Source organism: Apis cerana, linkage group LG12 (genome assembly GCF_029169275.1).
Source record: "Apis cerana isolate GH-2021 linkage group LG12, AcerK_1.0, whole genome shotgun sequence".
Lineage (NCBI taxonomy): Eukaryota > Metazoa > Arthropoda > Insecta > Hymenoptera > Apidae > Apis > Apis cerana.
The window spans coordinates 4,840,101-4,866,392 of record NC_083863.1 but is presented as its reverse complement, the minus strand read 5'-3'; the positions used below and the strand labels follow the sequence as shown (position 1 = coordinate 4,866,392).

The window sequence follows — 26,292 nt, the reverse complement described above, 5'->3', positions numbered from 1 at the left end:
CTAACACAGCCTAAGATCTCCTTGGGCTCTTCTCCTTGGCTAGATTCTCACCGCTCGAAACCGCATCGGTTGGACTTGTTTCCATAAGATCGTGGCGTACACACGGAGGACTTCGATCGAGCCGACTCACGTACACCCGTGGCTACTTGCCCGGCCTAACCTCGATTCTCACGAAGTCTCTTAGCTCTACGAGGCACGGGCAAAAAAAGTTCCTGCGATGTTTTTTTCGTTTCCTCGATATCGAAAACATTTCAACCGTTCCTTTTCTTCTTCTTTCTCCTCTTCTTCCTTTTTCTATCGATGAAAATATCATTTATGGCGTTATCGATAGGATAATTCTCGGTCATGGAATTGCTCGAATAGTTGTTACACAATACTCGGATATTCTGTTATTCCTAACTGTACAGCGACTATATTCGTGCAACGATGTAACAGCAATTTTCTCCCCGCGGCGGTGGAAATAGAATTTAATTCGAATATCGAAGTTGAACACGTTTGTGTATATAATAACTCGTGCTTCCTGTTAATTATTGAAATCGGAAATACTTAAGAAATTAGAAAACGGTGAAAGCGAGATTGATAAAATTGCCTGATGTAATATTGGCGATAAAAAAAGGGAAGAGATTCGTATGTTAAAAAACAAAAATAAGGAATCCTTAATTCTCTGAAATAAAAACCTTTTTTAACACCGATTTTTATTGTATTTGTATAATTCCAAAATATGGAATTTACGTTCAATTATTCGAGAATTTGAACGATCTTAGTAAATAATAATCAAAATTTAAAAAAGAAACAGCACGATATAATTCGAAAATATTCGAAAATTTTGTATCTCTTATATCCGTTTCGATTCAGATAAGTTAGGATAGGTTCGGTTTTGCAAGGGAGAAGATTTCCAGGTAGTGCAAGTGATTTTTCGACTTAGATTGGGCGGATTTATTTTAAGGGGCGATGGTTGGTTCCTTTGGGTCCTGAGGTGATTTGTTGCGCCCGATTCTTTCCAAAGGAGTTTCGATTTCCGGCGACCTTGGGTTTCTGGTCCCGCACCAACATGTTGTGTTTCTTTTGGGGAGTCGTTGAATAATGGTTTAGGCAGCTGGTTCCCTTTTCGTGAAGAAAGTCTCGAGATTTAAAGCAGCTTCTTGGAACATTCTCTTCCAAGAATGGAATATATTTCTCAATGGGAGGGTGTTGAACGTTTGTTTATTTATTTTTTTTTTAATTGATTCGTAGGGAAAAATTCTCGTATCCAATTTTATTCTCAAAAACTTAAAGGAACTTAAAATTTTCGTTCTCTATCAAAGATACGAAAATAAACGAACAAAAATTCTGTGTCTTCTAAAACGAAACTTAAAATGAAGGATCCAAGTTTAAAAAGAATATTCTAATCAAAATCTGATTTAGTATGTTAAATTCTTTATGTATCTTCTTTGGTTAACTATTTTCTTGGGACAAATTATATTTTCCTTAATCGCATTAGTTTAATTATAGAAGCAAAGGTCGATCACCTTGGCAATACCTTTTTCAATCGTCGAAAAACACGACTTTATTTTACTTTACCACCACGGGGAAATTGTTGTTATCCAGTGGATCGTGGCGTTCCGTGAAAAATTGATTCGTCGATTAATCGATTTTCAACGGTCTCGTTCACGGCGAGACGATGGGGCAAAGGTGATGACGCTTAGGACAATCGTGAGAGTACAATGTTTCGCGGCGGATAAGAAGCGAGAATGGTGCACAAACGGGACCTATAAATGAAACTCCAGCAAGATCTTTGATCTTGCACGATCGACCGACCTAATTAATGGTATGCGGGTCAGCCGCGGCAATAATTGAGGGAACCGGATGCGACTGAACGTCTCCATGTGTTATCATTCAAATATCTTTACGTTGCTGCTCTCTTGTTACCTCGCTCTGTGCACAAGTTAGATTCTAATTGCGCTGTTACGTACATAATGGTAATTCAGAGCCAACGCAGAGTGGGATTATCGCCAGGAGAAATCGGCGATAATTTTTCTTTGTTTCACGGTCGATCAAATTTGTAAAAGATTGGGAAGATTCTCTCGTCGAAATGAAACGGATATGTATATATATATATAAATAATAGAAATCGAAGGAAAGACGGATCACTCTTCCTATTTCTCTAATCGTTTCTGATATTATTAGTTAATTAATGTTGGCTTGTGATTCGAATTGTAATTTAAATTATTCCATTTTATCGTCGATATTTTTATTTCTCAATCAAAATTTCAATCACGACACAGCGTTATTACGATTATTCAATTACATTTCTTAACCAGTTTTCTTAATCAGCTTTCTTTGAAAATTATCATTATGTTAAAACTTGTACAAAGAAGATATACAATGTCTTTTTAACGATAAAACAATCGTCGAAACGATCATATCCTGTTGTCGAATCAATTATAAACTTAAAACTTGACGTCCAGTATTAGTATTAATTCGCCTGTAACATTTGAAACGATAATTCATATTTCCCTAACAACACACCGAAACGCTAAAAATACATTTTCCACCATTCCACTAATAATCCATTCCTGAATAATTAAAAAAGAAAAAGAAAAAGAAACAATGAAATAAACAAGAACATAGGCGAAGATGGCGTCGAATTTAAAGTGCAATTGAGATGGTGAAGATCGCGGAAAAATGGGAGAGGAAGGAGGGGGATGGTGGAGGATGATCGGGCCGATAAACTCTCGGACGGGTAACAAGTTATGAAACGTAATTTGCATGCGACCGAGATTCGCGTGTTGGACCTCGGCTGCGCGACTCGATGCGGCGAAACCAGTCCTGAACTGGATTCCATCGAATTCGGGGCCACGGTCCGGCCTCTGGGACGGATCCGCTTTCGATCATCCCCGATCATCGTCGAAATTGGCGCGTCACCTCGTTGAAAATGAGGGGGGTCGTGCTCCTGTTCCGAAACTGAATGGAATGGGAACTAACTGTTTGGAGTTGGCAAATTTTACAGAAATTGGACCCGTGCCAGTGTTTGAACGTTATAATGCGCCCGCATCGTGTCAAACACCGAGCGAGAAAAGGTTGCGAGAGACGCATTGCGGAGGAACGAATTCCCTGTTACGAAGCTCTCTTGGCGGGGAGATTCCAGGTTAATCATTTACGTCAATCAAACCAGCCATTCAGAATTTACATAACGATAGAAATTGTTATTCGTATTCGAATAATTCGTACATTCATTTTTTTGTATTATTCAATCGGAGAGAATTAAGTAATTATAATAACTAATGGTGTGTATCGTAGGAGAATGATCGAAGTCTAAATCATTGTGAAAATGATTAAGCTGTGTCATTCTTGGATTTTTCATTTTTGCTGATTATTTTAAAAACTTGAACGATCTAAATGTAATGTAACAAAATATTTTTTTCAAATTTCGTCGAGAAGTAAACGATTATTAAAATTATCCATTTATAATAATAAAATTCGATAGAATCTTTCGAAGAGAAAAATAACGAATTCTTAATTCTATTATTCTAAATATCTATTCTTTAAGTAAAGGTTAATTTCATTAATTTTACTCGAGAAAAAAAACAGAAGCACGAAGCAGAAGACGCAAACGCGTACAAGATTCCCGGAAGTTAATGATAGACTCTGGATGAGTTCTTCCGTCTGTTTCTTTCGTTATCTCCACTTCATTCCAGAAGTTGCTTGAAAATGTTTCCAAGAAGTCGCGATACTAGGATTTTAATCGTCTACTTTAACTCCTGAAGAGTCTTGGACGAGTCTTCTTGCTGTAGTTTTATCCGCTTATACCACGAAATTATCAACGTGCGATTGAAATAATCCTATAAACGTAGAACAGGTGGAGTTAATCATCTCTGTATTCCAAATTTATGATCTATATTAAATAAACTTACTGCAATAACCAATACAGCTGAAATTCGGTTTCAAAGATCAGATCAGAAACGATAAAGATCATTTTGATAATTTATTTCACTTTAGAAGTTTACTTCGAGATCTCGTTTCCAACAGCGATTGAAGTTGTAAAAGTTCTTCGTTGGCAATTATTTACAAGTTCATCTCATTTCGAGGATTGGCGAGAATCGTGATGGCACTGAACTAGGCAAAACTTGGAACAACACTTAAAATTCTAAAGCGTCGTCTTTTCCATTTCCAAGATCTCGTTTCCAAGGATTGCGACATTTAAACTAAGAGTTAATCGGAATATCAAAAGTTAGACATCCTGTTTCCATTTTCAATGCAACGACACTTGGAAATCGATACTTCAACGACGAGTTATCATCCCTCTCGCTTGCATCCGCTCGATCAAACTTAGAGAAGTTTGCAGCTCGAAATTCGATTGAGCAATAGTTGGAGAGGTCGGCTTTCGGAGATCAAGATGAAATCAACTGAACTGGTTAATGGGCACAATGGAAATCGAGGCGCACACGCACGCAGGAGGAACGACAAGAGGGAAACAAAGTGGCGCTTGTCTCTCTGCCCGTTGAAAGACCGTAATGGCCGCCTGTAACAAAGCCAGTTCTCGCAATCAAGTTTATATGGGAGTTGCGTAAAGGAGAAGGAAACGCAGGCAGATATTCAAGAGGTATATAGAGTAACGAGAGGAAAGCTGCATCAGAAGACGGAAATTCTCCGGATCGCAGGATTCTCATTGTGAAATCGCGTGTCTCTTTATATCCAGTTTTCTATTTACTTACTTTTAATTACAACGATCGATAGCTCTGTGATCTTCTCTGAAATATTTACATTTTTCTACGAATTTGTATTTAAAAATGGCTGCAAGTAATGAAACGCGTCAAGCCAGATTGTGCGAGAAAAATTATTATAAACTAAAGTAGTTCGACTGCATTGCGTTAACGTTTCCCCTGCAAAATCATAAATTTGATTTATGAAATCTTTTTTACCTTGCTTTTACACGCTAAGTAAAAACTTATTGCACGTTGTAGTTTTTGCTTGATATATTCCAAGAATTATAAAAATACACCACTCGAATATCTTTTCTTGGAAGGAAAAATTAAAACGTTGGATGTGCTACTATTATTTTCGACTGTATAAACACCGTCGATATTCCAGTTGGGGATATTCCAGTTGTTGGGAATTCGCGTTGGAGAGTTGTTATAATGAATAGTTTGCAAATTGCGAGCACGATGTTTCGTGAAATCGATGAGCAAGCGAGGAAATAATAAGGCATAACACTCGTGTATGGAGGGAACTGCTTTGTGGTATCTACGGTAAAAATCGGTAATGACTTTTTGATAGAAGCACGGTTACGTTCCCACGACAACGGCGATATAATTACTTAATTGCGCGACACCGGAGCCAGGAGGATCCAGAAAGGAAGACGAGAACGACGACGATTTCAATCTCGTACGATGATCCCGGTGTGTTGTCGATTGTTATTATCCCTTGCTCTTTTCTCCCGGGCGATAGACCCTCGTTACTTCGTCTTCTTTCGTTATCTTGTTCCTTGCTTAAGTTAGTTTTCTTAACAGACAAGATATGCAAGCAATCCATTACAACAGCAAGCTGTATATATGAATAGATCGTCGAAGAATTGTTCATATACGTTTTGAAAAATGTCGAATATTATCATATCTTTTATGAAGAACAAGAAAGGAAGAAAGAGAGAAAGGATTTCCCTCTCACATCATTCAAAACACCATCTGTCCACCAACCATGAAGCTGTGCATTGCAAGTGGCGCGAAAACGTACAGATTCGCTACAACCCCTTCACAGGAGGATACACCAAGCACCCCACAGAGAAGGACACGAGGTACGGTTAACAACGGCACGCGTGTGGCAAGGAAAAATGAGAGTTACGGCACGAATCATATGGGAACCGTGGCTGTGTCCAAAGTACGAGCCTTCGTTCCAGCCCCACGGTCTATATTTTCATTCTCCCCGCTATGAATCTCCAGGGCTTAAAGGGATCCTTTCATATTGGGACATGCTCGACCGGACACGCGGGGATTTTCTCCCTGCCATATTGCTCCTCTTTCAAACTGCACTTTTAATCGATTTGGTTATCACCTGGCTTACGACCACGCTGGACTTGAATCATTCGGTATTAACCTCTCTCCTCGATATTTATATTTTTTTGGTATTTGTAAGTTGTTACAAGTGTAAGTAATTCGTGGTTTAAGCCACTCGGAATGTTGACAATTTCGAAAGTATTTAACTTTTGGAAAACGCGATCGAGTTGATCGGTAATAATTTCGAGTGTTATAATTAATTTTATCTAATTTTATTTTATTTAACTAATCGTTTAATTATTTGATTGGTAATACATTATATATTACCGATTCAATTCATTCGATTCGTTAAGCGTGTTATATTAATTTAAAAAGCCAAATATCCATAGCAATTTGACTTTGCTATTCTGAATGAAAAAGGGAATAATATTTTTTAGATTGTTCGAAAATAACTTTCTAGACCAATTCTTCTAATTTAAAATGAATAAATAAATAGATAATCTTCAATTGTTAAAACACTCATACTCGTATGTCTCTCAGAGTTTGCTCGAGGAATGCAAACATTCGAATATACGTTTACACGTATTCCTCGGCTATGGCAGGGACGATTTCGTGTGAAAATAAACGGCGTGGCACGTTGGGAAAGTATTTCGAGGCTTTCCTCTATAAATATACACCTTGGCTACGCGTATAGCACCTTGCACTCCACGTGGTTATCTGTCCGCATCCGGAAGTCCAGGATATTAATAGAAACGCCGGCCTTGGGAGCCTTTAAACCCTCTCTGGTTCATCTTACTCATTAATTATCCCGCGCGCAATTGTTTGTAAATGTTATCGCCTCCTTTACAACTTGACGGATAACATCGACGATGTCTCTAACGAGAATTGGCATCGTTCGATGAAGATTGGATGATTTTTTAACGCGATACCGTTAATGGATAATTTATCGAAGACTTTTACGATGAACACACCGTTAATTAAATAAAGGAATTAATCCTGTACGAACAATACAAATTATCCGTACGCTATTAATATAATTATCATTTCAGAATCGTTAATCAATTCTCAATTACATATCATCATAAAATACGTATTATTTTATCTGAATTTATATTTTATCCAAAGGATTACGTCTACATAAATTCCTACACTTTCTAAGAATCCATTCAACTCCCTTAACCTACACCTTTACATATCCCAGCCAGTGTCATCTATTCCGCACTATTCTAAATAGATAAATATAAAAAACGAAAATTCTAAACAAGAAGATCCTTATTTCATCTTATTATTTCATCTTTCATCCTCAAACAATCACGGTTTACAATTACAATTGCTCGGCGAACGATCGATACCGGCTCTTATTTCATTACACATGTTACATATCCACGTAATATTCCGATATTACACGGATAAACAAGGGGTCAAATTCTAAAAACTAAGGAGGATCGTGTGGCAACACACGACGACCTCCTCTTCCGTGAAACCGCAACGCCGTCGAAACGAAGGGGGGGCCCGTTAGGATCTGGGGTCCCCGGTCAGGTGCACACACGTGCAGCGACAAGCTCGCGGAGCTTTCGCATTACCCATACGTGGCCGCTATGGGAAAATTCAGCAGGGCGGCCCAGGACCGTTAGCGGGCTTCAAGGATATCCTGTGTCGCGTGCAAACGAGCCGCGTGAATTACCTTACGTGGCAGCCTATCCCGACGCGCAGAAAGGATCGCCAAGGATTACCGGTAGTCAATGGCCGGCCATCTTTTCCTCGACCGGTTCCCAGCCATTTCCGCGCGCGGAAAAAATGGTTCGATCCTCCTCCAGATCGGATCGCCTCCGAGAAATTTCGAGAATTACGTCGAGTTATTCTTCTTTAATTCGAATTTTCTTCTATATGCTTTCAATCTCGGATTATTATTTATGCATTTACCGGTAAAAAGAGTAATTTCTTCCAAATTAAGACTTTCTTCGCGTTATAATCGTTATATATCTAACGATTCAATTAAATTCAAATTCAAATTCGCTGAAAGTGTTTTGCGTTATTATAAATGCAAAAGTAAAAAGTAAGGAAATTAAACAGGATACGTGATGTTAAGAGAGAGAAGAGGAGAGATGTTTGTGTGATCGAGAAACGAAGGACGGAACGTAAATCTTTCGTCGAGTTATTTAACACTTGAGATGAAGTTGTGAGATAGCATAATGGTAAGTTGGAATTCGAAAAAATTTTAGATATCTTTATTAAATAGGGTGTGGTGCGTCGGATAGTTCGAGTTGGGAGGAAAGGTGAACGAGGGAGAGATGTCATAATCTTCGACCTATATAAGAAACATTCAAACGATGTTTGCAAAAGATTGATACCAAAGATCGGATCAGACGTGTACGATAATATCGGTTAATATTTATAACATATCCAAGATCGATTTGTCACGGTTTCACGACGCGTCACTAATTACCAGACAATCGGTGTGACGATGACTTATTGTCGAGGAATGAGAAACACGATATACGTACATAATCGAGGACTATTTTTCATATCCTCTTCTTTTATCTCTTTCGAAAAAAAAAATAATAATCTTGAATCATCCTTGTTTCCAAAGAATCATTGAAGATCTTCCTTCGATCGAACAATTTAAAGGAGACTTATGGTATATCGACAATATCAAAAATAAAATTCAAACGTCATTTTTCCAAATTGATACGAAATAACGATAACTGAAACGAATATATGCCGGAATAGCACGGGAAAAGAGTTTCACGATGCACAAAACTCTCATACATGATTCGCATACCGTGATATCGCGAGGTCATTTTGGGCGCAAGTGACAACTTTCATCGCGGTTACCCAACTTCCGCCTCGTTGTTCCGGGCTCGTGAGCAACGCGCACGCTCGTAACAGCCGTTCCGTTCCTCGTTATTGCTAATTATTTCCCCACTTTGACACGAATCATTTTATTACACCCATTAACATCGACGTAATACCGACCCCTGTTGTACACACTCTGACCTTTGTAAAACGCACTCGTGCCATTTCTCGCCTCTCCCGGCCACGAGAGAACCGTTTAAGCGCTACAAGGATAGAAAAACTAGTTTTCGATACGCAACCGTGTCAAGTAGGAAAGCCGCAATGCGACTGGCGTGACGTCACGTTTCTGAAAAGAACGTCCTGGAAGTGTATATGTATACATAAGCTCCATCGTTGCTCCGCTTTTTATTCATGGCCTCGAGTCACGAGCTGATTAACCGATGCTTATCTAATAATGCCTCTCGGCCATCGAGTTTTCTAAAATATATACGATCCCCGCGAGGGAGAAACTTTGACTCCTCTCGAGCTCTCCTTTTACCGGAGAAATTCGCGTAATGTGTACTTTATGGATAATAACGTGGGATTAGCTTATGATGGAGCTTATGAGCGCTCTTAAATCGCGTGTATAAAAAAAAAAAATTAACATTTCGACGCTTACTCGATTGTTGTCGTCGTTGTCTTCTATCGTGAAGAAAGATAGGATAATAGGATTTTTACTTCAAGTTTTGTGAACAAAATGGTATTTCATATAATTAGGAGGAAATTAAAAATGATGATAATCTTTAACTCTCTAAACCGTTATATAAGTAAGTCGAATCACTGAGCTTAGAATTATCAATTTAAAAAAGATTCGCTGTTAAATACCCATAAATACCTATTTTAATCGAATTTTCTCCCCTCAACGTTACACCTTGGAACGATCAGTCGCCTGTCGTTTCAAATATTTAAAAAGGTGAGCGAGGGCCACCCACATTGCCATTGTATCCCTCCACCCTTATTTCCAACCCGAAGTCGTGACTTACTGACTCACTGCGGCGCTTTTACTGCGGGGGGGTTGCCGAGCGATTGTTCGCCCCCTGAAAAGGAAACGAAGGCTCGAACGACAGCTGAAAAAAAGCGGAAATCCCCCATTCAAAAGCGACCCAGTAGAATCTCGAACTCTATTTTTTTTTTCATTGTTGAAGAGAAAGCATGAAATTCGAGCGAGGCCTTCCTTCTCCCCTCGAGGAACGTGGGTGTTTACGCACGCGTATACGCGTGGAAACAAATCACTGGGCGACAAGCCGCGCGAATCGCATCCACACCTTCTTGAACGCTTTTACTTTTTACGGGGAAACCGGCTTTTCGAGCTGGAAACGGCGCGTTTAGTTAGAAATCGCGATTACACAGGAAATGGCATCGGTAAGCAAACGGAACGAAACTTTCTTTTCGAAGCGAGCGTTGATTTTTCTGCGATTATTGTGGGTGGTCGAGTCGTACAGGGTGTCAATTTATCCGCGGAGCGAAAGAAATACGAAAATAATTGAGGCTTGTTTACACGGTAAAAATGCTGCGATATCGTTGCATTAATTTGGAACGGGGAAAAATAGATAAAGATTATATATCTGTGTAAGTACTTATTACATTTTTAAATGGGGATTGAACGTGTTCGAGAGACCGAAAGAAAATTTGGTATGCACAAAAAGTTAATTATTGCTGAGTTATGAGAGGTTTAATTTTTAGAGGTTAGATCGAAGCGAGATGGATGGATAGAAGAAGATGGTTCGATTCTTTTTGCCTCTAGAATTGATCCTTCAAAGGTGCTCTTTGAATATATCGAGGAGGAATATATTATACATAATTTGGTATGCAAGAAGGAGATCAATTTCAGCGGTTGAATTCGAGCAAATTGTGCGTTCGAAGGGAAAGTCAGGGAAGGAATTTTATTATTAATTGTTTTTTTTCTCTCTTTTGCAAATGGAAATTCGTTATTAAACTCGTAAGAAATTCGAGGAAAATTTCGGAGGAGATTTACTTTTCATCTAGATTTAATTATTAATCTTGCACGGTTTCTTTCAAAGAAGCGATAGCTCATCTCTCAAATTATAACTTCCATCCAATGCACTCAAATACAAATATCCAGATAAATTATATACTAAATATTCATACACAAATAATCACATTTCAACATTCCAATTCAACCACACGTTTCAATTCATCTTCTCTCCAATATCAATCCCCTAACGAGACTAACTACACCTTCGACGAAAAGAAGAATGCGTATAAATCTCCGTCCTTTTCGTCCCTTCTTAAGAAGCTCTTCCGGAGGTAGAAAATCGCGGGTATATAAGCGTGCAGAAAAGCCACGTGGGCTCTTCATACCGCGAAGAGGTTTCTCCCGTTGGCGATCCGTTTGCGCTTGAAGCGTGACAGGAAGGCGCGCGTGCAACCGGGCTGTCGAGGGTCGCGTACCTCGACTTCCGGCGCGATGATCGCGATGAACGCGGCCGGAGATGGCTGTAAATCCCCACGAATTACGTATAAATAACCGGGGGAACGCGACAATCGAGCTCTGGCAAATTTACGGCCCCTTGGCCGCAACAGCCGAGTCGTTTTCCCCAGGTTCGATGAAAATGTGGCCGTGGAATTACCGTAAATCATCCGCTCTCCTCCTCGAATTTATAGGATGAGAGGCAGTTATTGAAAAGGCGGAAGGAAGTGAACGTGGGGATGAATCGTTGTCCAGGTAATAAGCGAGGAGATGGTATTTGAAGAGGTTGGAAATTTCATTTTTTAATCCTTTTGATGTAATCCTTGTCGTAAATATCGGTTTCGAAATTTACGAAACTCCGTCTGTCATCGGTAAATTAAGGGTTAATAATTTTACGTCGAATAGGATAAAACGTCTAATACTTCGAGATTATTTCTTTTTAAATCATCAATAACAATAAGGGAAGGCGAGACTATTATTTCATCCTCTAAAGTGTGAAATTATCGGATCGTATATTTTTTTAATCGAAAGAGGATTGGAGGAGGATTCGATCGTCCGGAAATGGTTCGCGTGGCGACTTGTTGCAGGCGACGCATAATTTACCGGTTAAGCGCGGTTCTCATAGAAAGTAAGGGAATCGAGTAGCCGATTTGCCTGCGTGTCGACGTTCTGAAAGCTTCCCGCGAACGCGTGCCACGCGATGACTTCCTTCTGCGCGGAAACGGGTTTAACGGACTCCACTGAGCAATTCGAGAATTGCCTTTCACGTGTGCCGTTTTTATATAAAAATACTTCGAAAATCGAACGATTCGTTCGTCTTTGAGGTTCGATCGAGCGAGATTTTATTAACGAATGCTTTTGAAATTGTATTTTTGGAAACATCTTGAAACAATTTGGAATAAATGGAATTGATGTAAATCATTTTTACGAAATATAATACAAGTTTTATTTTTTTGAACGATTATAACGTCACCTGTATTCTTGTTTAAATTTTTTCACACATTATTTTGCAAAAATGAAAGACAAACTATTAGAGATACTTAGGTTTTTTATTTTAATATGAAATCTAATTTGCGACGATTCGTTATGGATGAAATGGAAAACTCGATGAAAAGGTGTATTAGAAAATTAAATATAAACGAGGAGGATGTTAGAAAAAGAAGATCATTCCATAATTAATATCGTAAATCGAATTTACACGAAAACAAAGAATTCTCGCAAGAAATGTATCAAGTTTGTTAATGATAATTAATATTTTATTTCAATATTCAAAGATATGGCACTCGATATTCGAACGAATCTATAAAAAGAAATTCGATGCACATTTTACACGTTCAAAGTGCAAAACTGAACGCTTCACAGAGATAGATTATTTTACAGGCACAAGTTCACTTCGGTACTTTTTGCCAGCTTTCGACTCTTCTTGTCCAGTTTCTGTTAGCCTATAATTCCGAAACGGTCCGCTCGAGGTAATAACTTTCAATAACAGTAAAAACGGAATGCATTGGCGTCGCCTGTGTTATTGCTTCTGATTAATGGACATAGCGCGCGCCAATGATCACTTAAAGATGGCGCTTCTTTTTAAACCGACAATCTTCCTTTTAATTTTTCACAGACTAATCGAGCGTTCTTCTTAAGGTTAGACCGAAATGCGAAATTCAATCGAAAATGGAAAATGTTTGGACGTTCTTTCTCTCGAGATCGTGCATCTCGTTTCACGCACTTTCCATACACGAATACTTGTTGTAGTCACGGTTAAGAATGGAACGAACGTGTGTGATTCTTCGCAAAATGGCACGCGAGTGCATCCAACTGCACGCATGATCGATCGTAACGACGTCTCGAGAAAGTTGGCGAAATGCTGATTTACAACTTCGTTATGAGCTACTTTAGACGGTGCATTGTAGTTTTGAGTCGCCGTGCACCTGAAATTAGATGTATATCGTCAACACAGGAGTCGAAATATTGCGTAAGAATGTAGATATTGGAAGAAAAAAATTGTTTCGCGAAAAATTAATATATTTTAGATTTTGTTGACGGGAAAGATAGATTTCTAAAAAGTTTTAATTATTAAATTTAATTTTTTAAAAAAAATTGTTGAGAAACGAATCATTTTTCTTTGATCTGTTCTATATTTACTCCAAATTTTTTTCCATTTAAAATTATCATATACGTTAAAAGAGATATTGTAAATTTTTGTAAAATCAAAGTGATCATTTTTAAATAAACTTACGACGCTGTAGAAAATTTGTTGATCAAAGTCAACTTAAATATTATTGTTAGATAGCGAATGCTTGTAAATAAGATCTGTTTCCTTTAAATAACATATACCTTACTTTAATTTGTATCTTTTTGCATATCATATTTCGTATATTCAAATTTTCTATACGCATAAACATTTACTTCTTGATATTACGTATCATGAACAGCGAAAAGAAATTTTATCCTTATATTTTCCATCCTGTATCCACGCAGAGGATATCAAGGTCTTGTAACAGAAATTAAAAATGAAAAATTTTTATCGAGGAATGAAATCGAAACAAAACAAAAAAAAAAAAAGGAGATGTAAAAATATTCATCGATCCAAATCTCGCGATACTCCGTTCAACGAATCATTACTTTACGCGGGGAAATTAAAGGCTTCGTCGAAACTTCACTGCATTTCGTTCTACTTCGATTAAAAGTCGATTAAGCCATTAAATCGCGCGAAGTATACTCGGCAAGTAAGTCGAAAAGCGGCGGTGTACTTGGAAGGTAACGAGCTTCGATATTCTGGAGTACGTAAATTTTAATGAAATACGTGATCAACCTCAGTGAAACTTGAGAAATGCGCGCCAACTGATATCGGCCAGCCGCTTTTAATCGAAACTTTCAAATCCATCGAATCACGTAGCCATTTTTCGCGCGCGATTTCCATGTGCACGGGCAAACTAAATATTAGCAAAAGTGACTCGGATCCCGCAAAAATCATTCATCGCGTGAAGGTGAAGGTGCTTACGGTACCAATGAAATAAATAACGAAGTTCAATACATAGGGAATTTCGCCTCCCGATAAATCGATTATTTGCTCTTTTCTCTTTATTTTTCCACACGAAAAAAAACCAAGATATATTCGCAACGATTATTAATATCACTTTAAGAGTTTTTTCCCCTCGAATAAACATATTTGTCTATCTCTATTTTTACTGCTTCCGGTGTGTTCAAGATATAATTTAATATTTCTCTTGGGAAATTTTTTGCAAATTAAATGTTTGAAGAAACATCGAATGGGAAAAGTTTGTGAGCCTGTTAATGTACATCTTTAAAAAGGCGAAAGAATTATTGGTTTTCAGTTAAAGCGAGATTAAAAGAAATAATCTTACGAATTTAAATTCCTCTCCTTCGAGACCAATCCTTTCTTCCTTAAGGAGACAATTATTATTGCTTCGGAAACTTTCGCAGCATTTTCCTGGCCATCGTCTATGGAAACTTTTTTGGACCGTTTTCGGAACAATTGAATTTCTGGTTCGAAAACTAGCTGGTTGATATCTCGGAGATTTTGTTTTCTGAAGAGAACGAGAATGCTCCGCATCGTATAACATTTCCAAAAGTTGTTACAGGCCTGCAAACTTTTAGCAATGGGTGGGCGGAGAGACAATAACATCGCGAGATAAAACTTGGAAACTAACCCTGAGAATTTCCTTTTCTGAAGAAACTTGCGCCGTCCAATTATAAAAAAAGTTTGGAAGCGTGTAAATTTGAAGAGTTTAAAATCCTTTAAGAGACAATTTATCCTTTAAAACGAAATCGAACAATTTCCTTAAATCTTCCATATCGATAAATCCAGCAGCAAATTAACATACATCTCTTACGTACAACTATGTACAATAATCCCATTTTCTGCGACACAGCCGCGGAAAACTGTTACGAAAAAATCCCACCAATGCTATAATTTTAACAATCCACCATCATTCAAGGTGGAATCCGACAAATCCTTTCATCTCCAATCATCGAACTCTATCTAAACCCCTTATCGAATCCTCTATCAACAACTTTCACGCTACGACGTCACCTGGTGTGCACCATCGTTATCACACGCGTGTTCGTCGATCGATCCATCGAAGAGGATCGCGACAAGGTACTCTCGACTCTCAGAGAGAGAGAGAGAGAGAGAGAGAAAGAGAGAGCGAGAGAGAAGAGGGAGAGAGTTCCTCGACCCATTCTCGATCGTAACGAGGCTAATGGGAGAAGGATCGTCGGGTTTTCGAGCCGGTAATTTCTCCTACGCTCGATTCCGCGGGAAAAACAAGACCGGCTGCAGGAAGAGGAACGAAGGAACGAACGGACGGCGGCGATCCCCTGTCGGCCATCTCCCCGTGTACAGGCGACATGCATTATCCGCCAGATATGGTCAAGGCAGAACGATTTAAAGAAACGGTGGACGGAAGGCAGAAGGCCAGAAAACCTGGAAGGACTGGCTTAGTCACACTCTGTGCAGTCTGGTCTATCTCGATATCTAAAACGATTTTCTAAAACGATTGCGAGTAATTGCGACAAGTTATACAAGGCGCGTTAAAAGTTATCGCAATAGTAAATGATTATAAACGATTGGATTGATAATAATGGGTAATTTCATATCGGGCAGCGATTAATTAAAAATTCGATTCTTGAAACTGAAAATTCTTTCGAATCTTGATAGAGAAATTCAAGGTTCTTTAAGAGATTTTTATTCCAACTTTGGCCAATTTTTAAAAAGCTTTAAGAGTAAGCTTTAAGTTTTAAAATTTTCCTCGAAACGAATCCGATTCTGAAACTGAAAATTCTTTCAAGTTTTGACTTTCTCGAGATTTTTATTCCAACTTTGGCTAATTTTTAAGAAGCTTTAAGAGTAAGCTTTAAGTTTTAAAATTTTCCTCGAAACGAATCCGATTGAAACTGAAAATTCTTTCAAGTTTTGAAAGAAGGGTCGAAGGGTCTTTTCTCGAAATTTTTATTCCAACTTTGGCCAATTTTGAAAAAGAATGAAGAATAAGCGTTTCAAAAATTTCATTCATGTGCATTTCATTAAGATATCTCGAAACGAATTTTGCTTCTTTTTTGACGAAATACAACGGGAACTTGGATTGTATATTGAATATAAATACTGAATTTTCAATTTTCATGTAGTTATTCAATTTTTATTATTTCACAAACCGAAAGTACTCGTACAAAAATAAGTGGAAAACACAAAGAATTTTTGAATAAAATTATTTGAAAAGAATCGAAAATTTAATGTATTTTATTTTCATTTATAATAATTCAAACATAATAAGAATATTCAACACTGAACAAACAACAAACTGTCGAAAATCGTAATTTCACGTATATTTTCGACGAAGAATCATCCTCTTTCCTCCTGTTTCATAATTTTCGACACACCATCTAGAATTTATAACAGCAACGAGATCCAGAACTCATTCAACGATACCGGAACCAGCGCCGATCGTTAGGTTTAACGTCGTTAATAATTTCTTTATTAATCTCGACTCGTGAACGTTAATTACCTGGAAGCTCACCATGATGTCCATGATTCTTGGCACGCCCGTCGACTAACTTTTACAGATTCTATTTACCTTTTTTTCATTCGCAACGCAAAGTCGCGTCTTATTAACGATCCAACGGCCACCTATTTTTTCTCTCTCTCTCTTTCTTTTTCTATATAATTACACGCGTTAAAACAGATCGGAATATATATTGGCTCGTTAGGGAAATGGAAGCAGCCGGAATCAGTGGGTTACGCGGCTTTCTATCTGTTGAATACTTCTCGAATGATATTTAAAACACCTCTCCAACGCTTATTATAGCGGATGTAAATTTGTGATAAATTAGATGTAGACGCCACTTTCGATCGTTGATCTTGTTGTTCCTTCTCTTCTCGCAGAATTATTCGATATTCCGGAAGGGGGAGGGGGAGGAGTAATAATTTCATTGTTGTGTTCCTTTTCGTGTAATTAAACGCGATTAAAGATTAAAATTAAATCGTGGAGCGATATTCACTCGGGCTATTCAACATCCGTCGCGAGATAAGCACGTAGATAGGCGCGGAGCGGACGTGCGGATTTTTCACTCCCCGTTCCATTATTCATCTCGTTTATTGAAGCAAGAATAGATGTTTCGACGAATTGATTTTTACAAAATGATCCTTTTTCGTTGACCAGCCAACGTTCTATTCGGTTGGAGATACTTTGTCGATTATCGATGTTACGGAGAGAATAATTGACAGTCGCTTTCCGTTGGCAAATAGTGCAGTGGAATTGGAAATTACACGCGAGTAGAAACTCGCGTAGCGTGTCCCGTCAAAAAGTGAAGAAAATGCGCGATATTTAATGCGTGAGACGCCGGCTCGGGTTTGCTGCCTCCGGACTTCTACCGGAAACTGAACGAGTTTCTTGAAGGGACAAACGTTTTTTCCCTTTTTTTCTTTTCTTTCTTTGTTCTACTCTCGAGTTTGAAACGAGTTTACATAGGTGTAATTAATATTTTTCTGCGATCGGATGATTATGATATTCCAAAACGAAGAATCCGATACTTAATTATTTTCTAATAGCCCGGTAAAAGAGGCAAAAACTTGCTTTCAATTTTTTGAACGCGTACAGGATGCGTATCAAAATATGGATTAATTTTTGGAAGCATTGCAATTATTTAAAATGTTATTAATCTATCCCAATCTTCTAATCCAAACTATTACAAAAATCGAACATACTTTGTATAAAATGAAAAGATAAAGACAATATAATGAGATACGCATATGTGACATTACAATCTCAAAATCTCGATCAAAGTACTTCTTCATTTTTAAAATATAACGCAGCGTATATTGTACGATAAGCGCGGAAATTTAACAAGGAAGCTTCTTCTAAACGGCTCGTTATCGATTGGTGAAATCAAGGGGGCGAAGAATGCTCGATCGATGCTTGCTTGCCTTTAATTGGACAGCGTCGCGATGTTTCGGCACGCGGATTTTCTAAACCGATTAAGAAGTAATTGCGGCGACAGCTGCCCGGCGGCCTGGAAAACCATACCCATTCGGTATGCCTTTTTCTGCCACCTCTACCGCCGATTTATCATTAAACGCCCGTCCATCCCATCGTTGGAAACTGCGGAGAAAATAATCTAATCTTATCCCGGATAATTGAGGCGAGTTCGTCCGACGAATTATCTCCCAATTATCCCGCATTGTGGATAAAAATTGAAGGCTCCCTCTCTCGTCTGCCCTGCCAATTATTCCTCGTTTGTCTTGATTGGAACGGTTCGGATGAAAACGGGAAACCGAATGAATGGAGCGATGATACAATGCGATTTTATATTCTATATTCGTCGCGTTTGTTTCAGCAAGGTCGTAGTAGATTGATTAATAGGGGAATACGTATGCGCATGCATTACATGGTGATTAAATCGTTGTCACGATATTACGTAATGGAAGTAACGTTGTTAGGAATGTTATTATTGTCGAGGATAATAGGCAGACGATAAATTTATTTGATCTGCATATCTATGTATTTGAGAAAAATTGCTATATCTTTGAAATAAGTATTTTGAGTGTATATCATTAGGGTTATCGATAAAGTTTCAAAAAAATGTGTAGAAAGCGGTTGATAGAAGTTTAGAAAGATTTCAAGCGAAAAGAAAAATAAAAATTTTCCAATAACGAAACATCCTTGATTTCGGTCTATCTTTTAATATTCGAATATTAGATTCCATTTTCGGTGCCAAGTTAATGCCGAGTTAATGCGCCCACGCTTCTGCATTATGATCGAAACGGATAGAGGTTATCCAAGCCTCGTAATAGGAAGTAACGTTGTTGAATCCAGGTCAAACGTGGAAGCCAAGTTTTTCTTGCCAACTCGCTTTTTCCCCCCGACAGATTTATCGCGTTCCCCATTCATAGACGAGGAATATGTTGATTCGTGAAGGAAAGAAGTCGAACACGAGTGACGTCCACGAAGAGCCTTGTTAGAGTCGACATTGAACTTCCTTTCACTGTGTAATTGAATTAATCGCCGCCGATACTTCGTTGTCCCCTTCTTCTCTCTTCTCAAACTCCCTTTAAAATTCGCCTTGGGTCGTTGACTTTCTTGCTTTGGCGGGCGTTGAAGTCTCTCTTTTTATCTCCAGCGATAACCAATTTTCGTTCGATGTTTTATCGCAATTGAAAAGAGTAACGTAAAGTATCTCGATGATTTTTAATCTCGTATTATGGACGTATATAAATTTCAAATCTGAAAATAGTAAGGTTTTCTGAAGAAGAAAAAGAGATATCGACACGCAAAAATGATGAATATTCCTTTGGGCTAGAGAGGAAGAAAGTTTTACCTTAAACAATAAAAACTTCTCGTGTGAATATTTTACGAAGCAACTTTTCAGAAAGAAAAGAATCAAACTTGCGAAGTTTCATTCACTTCATTCCAACATCGACTCCTTCTCCTTCGCAATTCTCATGTTCGTTCTCGAAATCAATCGCTTTTTCCCCCCCTCGAAAAAGAAAAATTCTTTTGTTCCCTCGCTCGATTCTTCCTCAATTTTCCCTCGTTCCTCCGTTTTACCACCGGCAAAAAAAAAGGAAAACCGCACGACGATGCACAGGTTCTCGCAACGGGCAAAAGAAGTGAATCCGTTGAACGAGGAAGGCCGATGATACGAATGGAACGTTATAGTTCGCAGACAGATCTCCGCCCGTTCACGCCCGAGCTGACGCGAGTTTTTGTCGTTGTGCAGGGAGGGAGAGGAACCGGTAACCCTGGATTAACTTTCAGCCGCATGGGCAGACGCAGATGGTTGAATCGCGAGCCCTCGAGATCGAGTTGTAAACACCGCCTAAACGGCGATCAGAGGCGTAAAAGGCATAAACGGCCTGCTCTCTCGCCGTGGACCGTAATTTTCCTCCCTGGTAGAGAAACAAGTGTACGGCCGTTTGAGCGACTTTAATTTTTTTTCTTTTTTTTTTACGTCTGTTTCGTCTATTAGGTAACGACGATCATCATCGGTTTGCCGCAAGAAGAGAAGCCGCGGCTCCCTTTTGGGGCAAGGAATGGCTACCCTCTTTCGATGCAAATACGGGATGATCGCGAGGAATGGCCGTTTCGAATCGTTGGTAATTATCGTGTTGGCCGACGTGGTGGTTCTTTCTTGGAAGATTTATTGGAATATTCGTTGTTGGAGCTTGTTCTCCGAGTGACATAGAGTAGTAGTTGAGGCTATAAGAGTATATTTGTACGTATGTTGCGCGCAATTTACTTTCGATTTTGTACAAGATGAATGGACGAAGACTTGTATTCATGAAAGATGATTTCGGTGTAAGGATCTTCTGACTTTTTTCCTTTCATACTCAAGGTCGAAGATTAAAATGTTGTAAGTCCAAAGTCTGCATCTGTCTCGATCTCGGCTATTGCACGATGGACAGAAATTTTTTTTCTCGTCGTAAACAATCGTCTCGAAATCGAAAATGCCGATTTCTTCCTTTAAATTGCTATATCGTATAAACGATTGCATCCACATTTATCGTATCGAGTTTCAAGAATATCGTCATTAAACGATACAATTTTATCTTCTGTTTGAAAAACCTTTGAGAGAGATTCGTCCGCAGAATTTTAATCCTAGAGGATGCTTTCTTTTTTTTTTTTTCCGAACACGATTCGATAATAAACTTACTTCCGATGAATTCAATTAGCGTTTCACACGATACAAAGGAGAAGTAAGTAAGATATATAATTCAATAAATATCTCGGCCACGATCTCGTGCGTTCACACGTATTCATATAACACGCGACCCCGCAAATCCTTCGATCAAATCGCGAACGCATAAATCTCATTCCCCGCAAGGTTAATGTATTCTTAAAACGATATAATATTTCTGCCTTTCCTGCATGTTATAAATCGTTTTCGCTGGAGCTGCTGGACCAATTCGATTCCACCTTACTCGCGTCCGCACGTTTCGACCGTGAATGAAGCAAACGTGGACAAACGTTGCGTCACCCGCGACCTATCCACCCGAGATATCCATCATTTGCATTCCTCTTCCGCCTGTTGAGACGAATCGAGTCAGAGATGAAAATGAACCCCAAGGATTCTCCTTGATTTTTCGAAAAAGATTTTCGAATGATAGCGTAAAGAAATAAAACTTATCCTTACACGATTCAAAGGAGAGAAGTTTTCTTTAATCTTTGACTCCTATTATCAGTTTCAATTCTGGATATTATTATGATATATGATATAATAGATGTCAGTATCGTCGAATATTTTAAACAATTGAATTTTTCGATGAAAATGGTTTCTTGAAAATATTTTCGACAGTCAGAGGAGGTTCGGTTTGCTTTTGTATTCAACACGCATTGAATCGCAATAGTATCGCCGTGCGAAAGAGGATTCATTAATGAAAAGAAAATATTCGAGCGATAAATTTCTCGGTTGGAAATAGGAGAAGTGTCTCGTGTAATCTGGTATAATTGAATGAAGACGAAAAGTGGATTAGGCCACTTTCCTTCGAGAAGGGGCGCAATCAGGCTTGATTATTATGTGCGCGAACTCGAACTCAATAACGTCCCCTGTTTTCTTCCCAGCTCCTCGAACCTAGATTACGTTTAATTACTGTTATGACGCCTTGCCAACACACGGAACAATGTGGATGGATTCGAAATGGAGGATTCCACGGAATCTCTTTCACCGATGAAAGCAACTTTTTATCCCAACGGTTCAGAAATCCATCAATATGATTTATATTTATTCAAGAATATGTTAAGCAATTTAATTAAATCGATCGCTTAATTGATCTTTCAATTAAAAGTTTAATCCTTTTTCTTGTTTATAAGGAAATACCTTTCTCGTTATTTTTAGATCTCATCTGAAACTTAGAAATTAATTTATATTAATTATAAATAATTGATAAATACGTTATAAGTAAACCATTCAGAAAAATAACAAAAAATACAATAATATCGATGTAGATATGATATACAGAAAAAAAAAATATAAAAAAGAATTTAAAAATATAGGAATATAAATATATGATTTTCAAAGATTGAATTTTTGATCAGTAGCTAAATCTTTTCTATGAAAATCGTACTTTTTTTCGATTTACATTTAATGGAAATATTTGGTAGTCGAATTGTTAATATGAGTGGAATGGAAGAAGTGATCTTCGTTCCAATAATCAAGTTCCAGGATTCGCAACGATCTGCAACGATGCTTCGACTCTTTTTTTTTTAACTAATCACGTGAGGTATGTGATTTTACGTTTATACGTCGAGGAAACTTACTATTACTATTATTCGTGTAAAAAGAAGAGTCATAGACCCTTTTAAAGAAATATCGAAACGAGATATTTCGATAAGATTAATTGTGGAGGACGAGAAATGGGTAAAAATGAAATTCGTCGTTGGACGGAACGTTGAAGGTGTTGGATTTTGCCTCGAGGAAACTTTTCTACATTTGCTTCGGTGTAACGTATTTACGAAGAATTCGAGAGGAATACACCGGTTTCGAGGACGTTTATGTGGGTCACCGAGGGAATTAAGTCGAACGTGTATCACTTGTTAACGACAATGGTGTAAACTTTGTGAACGGTTGATGGGTTTCCACGTGTCTGGTCGAAAATTTTCGTGTACAATTATGATTACACGGTGCGTGAACGTTTTCTTTCAGAGTTTTCGATCCTTGAAATTTGGATTCTCATATTTCTGATCGTCCATTTTTTGATCGATCGATTGAAAATTGATATTATCGGATCGATGAATTTCAATATATTTATTAATATATTCACATTTGAAAAGCCTGGAAAATAAATAAAAGTTAAAAATAAATATATAGAATTTCAAAATTCACTTTATCACGGGAAAAATAATCATACAAGAAAACTAAAATTGTTACATACGTGCCATTTTTCGTTGGCTTCCCTCTTAAATTGCATTTTAAATTGCATTATAGATATATCTAGATTTTCTTTTACCGATCCTGTGAATAAAATCAACAAGCTTGCGAATAATTATTATGATAGAATCGAATTTTTTTTCGATATTAAATCAAACGTGTTCTCTGAAGTCAAATTAATATCACGCTGAAACTCGATTAATATCGTGTGTGCAAACATTAGATTACACGTACCGTTCTGCATGGATTTCTCTTACATGTTCGAATTATATATAATTATTCGATACGTTCGAGTAAAAATTATAAATTGCGTACAAAATGGTATACGTGTGCAAAGTTACAGCTATATTTTTGTTACACGTAAAAGATCTTCGAATCGAAATGAATCGAAATAAAATTAAAATCTCAAATAGATCACGTCCAGATATTCTTTTAATTAAAATAAAATTACAAATTTTAAAATCCATACTCCATTCCATACTCTTGTTTTTCGACTATATTTATTATCCATTTCCAAAATTTTCAATCATCGAAATTCCAAGTATTGATACAAAGCTTAAATAAATGTCACGTGGTACGATAGAAAAGTCGTCAACATCATCGTTCTCCTCAAAATAATCCTCCGAACGGCTGAAGATCTCATTACGCGTCTCATAGGTCAGCGGTTCGGTCTCGTGATTCGAGTTTGAGTGAATTGAATCGGCGCGGAACATGGATCAGCTCGATCCTGACCGTGCTACCCTACGAACGATAATGGGAAGATGAAAGATCACGCCGCCAATTTTCCCTGCTCCATAATGCACCGAAATGATTTATTATCGTCGAACCAACGACGAGCACGTTTCCGACTTTTTCCTCATCAATTTATTCGGGAATATAGAAGAGTACGGTGAAGAAATTTTCAATCTATCCAAAATCTCTTGTTGATAGCTAAAATTAAAATTTGTCGCTGGAAAATTACGGATATACGAGGAAAGGATATCGCTCGAGATATTTCAATCTGTCACAGTGATTAGTTTTACAACTTTACCCGCCTTTTGTTTCGACTTATGTACGATAAAAAAAAAAATTTACGATCTCCACTTACGTCGTTTTAAAATAAAAACGCACATCATTTCTTATTGCATTTTTAAAAGAAAAATCTATTTATTTCTAACTTTTAGTTTCGTGTAAGAAAATTATCGAGTAAATTCTACTATTCCCAGAGAAATGAAAATCCAAGAAGAACCAATGATTTACCCGTTTCAACGAATTCGATCCAATTTCGACTTAATCAACAGGGAATAGCAAAACGAGAAAATAATAATTAAAGCCTGTTTTCGCGAGAAAGAAGAAGACGATGGGTGGGACACGCATTTTAGCCCAGTTATTTGCTCAGCTGCGTCGAGCAGAGAGCACGATCGAAAAACGGCCATTCTGTTGATACTGGCTAATTTCACCATCATCCCAATTTCCAAGCGGGAGTTCGTTTCACGGTCGTGACCCACACGAGGATGGTGGCGTTCACTTTTCACGAGCCGTAGTCAACCCTCGTAGTCCCACGGTCGCCCTCTCTCTCTCTCGGAATAATCCCTCTCCGACGTGGTGTCTACGCGGTAATAGGAAGATGAAGGATCACGGTGGTAATTTGCTCAGTCAACGGCCGGCGAGATCGCGAAGATTTATCACCGGTACGTTCGATGAAGAGAAGAGAGACGATGAAGAAGAAGGAGGAGGAGGAGGAGGAGGAAGAAAAGGGAAGGAGAGAAAGAGCAAGGGTAAGGCGACAACGAGAGGAGGAGTGGAGGAAGAGGAGAGGAAAGGAAGCGAGACAAAGAGTGATAGAACTCGAAAACCAGTCTACACGCGTCGCGTCGCGACGCGCGAGATGTCTGACCGCTCTTGACCCTCGTTCCAGGGTGTTGGAATTTATCGTGTTGGAAGAACTCACCTCGCCACTGATGCTCGCCACGCTGCTGGCCCTGCCTCGATCGGGATCCAACCGATATACCTTGCGACGGAGGGGGAGAGGGGGGAGAAATATCTTCCGAAATATCCAAGAAGAAGCCGTTGGCGGCGATGGCGATTTTTTGGGATTTTGTTGCCGGCCCCTTTCTGCCTCTTTCCAAGAAGCCGAACCACGGAACACCGGAGGAACGAGTTTTCACTTTTATTATACCGTCAGTCCCGCGCGCCCCGTCTCTTTCTTTCTTGTCGTTTACACGTTATCACAGTTTCTCGGAGGAGGGATCCCCCTCGAATCACGCATCAAAGGCAGATCGGCAGAACTGGATAACAATTACGATTGGGAGAGACTGCGGAGAAACGCAGTTACAATTAATATTAAGAAACACTGTGTGGACGAAACACAAGCCGATCACCGTTCACCGTTTCGATCAGGAAGAAGAACGAGGCGCAAGGAAGAAGAATATATATATATATATATATGTATACGTATAAGCTGGAAGAAAGAGAGGGAAGTATCACGGGATCACCTCCTCCTTTATATCATTCCAAACGTGTATCCACCGAACGGATTTATCCAGAGGCACGATGTTTGTTGCGTATATACCGTGCGTTGCGGTGGTGATGGTGTCTTTTCACAGTCCTTCTCGATGAACGAAATCGGAGCCCGGAGCACGGTATTATCCATGGAGTATCGGTGTCGAGGGGGGGGTGGGGGGTGATGGGGGGATTCACGATCAGGAGCGTTGATCCGTGTGCACGACGAGCGTAGTTGTCGCGTTATACGGGACGACAGGTGCAGCGGCTGCAGCTGGCACGGTCGTCGGCTTCATACTGAAGGGGCGCCTCGACGCCGCCGGCACGCCGATGCTACGAGAAACTGGCTCTGCCACTGGCGACGGCACCGAAAACTCGGACCAAGCGCAGACTCTGCCCTCGCTCTACGCTTGCTCTCCGCCGCTGTCCTCCACCTGCCCCCCTTCCTTCCTCCTCTCCGCCAGCGTCGCGAGTGGGGAGGTCGGGGAGAGGGAAGGGGAAGCGCTCGTGCTTCTACCTTCTCCTCTTCTCCGCGTTCCATTTCCTCGCCCCTCCCCTGCCGCCATCCCCCACTCCTCGCCCGCGAACCCCCACCACGCGCCTCTGTGACCGCGCTCCCCACTCCTCTCCTCTCTTCTCTCTTCTCTTCCTCTTCTCCTCGTTTCGCTTCGTCCGCCTCGCCTCGCCTCGTCTTGC

The 26,292-nt window shown here is 39.1% G+C and overlaps 1 protein-coding gene across 3 annotated transcripts in view; it reads right to left on the bottom strand.

The window, feature by feature from the left end:
• LOC107995539 (storkhead-box protein 2) overlaps positions 1-25,989 on the bottom strand; it is a 111,498-nt gene extending 85,509 nt beyond the window's left edge. For all 3 annotated transcript variants that reach the window (XM_062083167.1, XM_062083168.1, XM_062083169.1), the window contains exon 1: positions 25,046-25,989. The gene's annotated coding sequence lies outside the window, so the exon portion shown is untranslated. The remainder of the gene's footprint in view (positions 1-25,045) is intronic.
• Between the last annotated feature and the right edge of the window lie 303 nt (positions 25,990-26,292).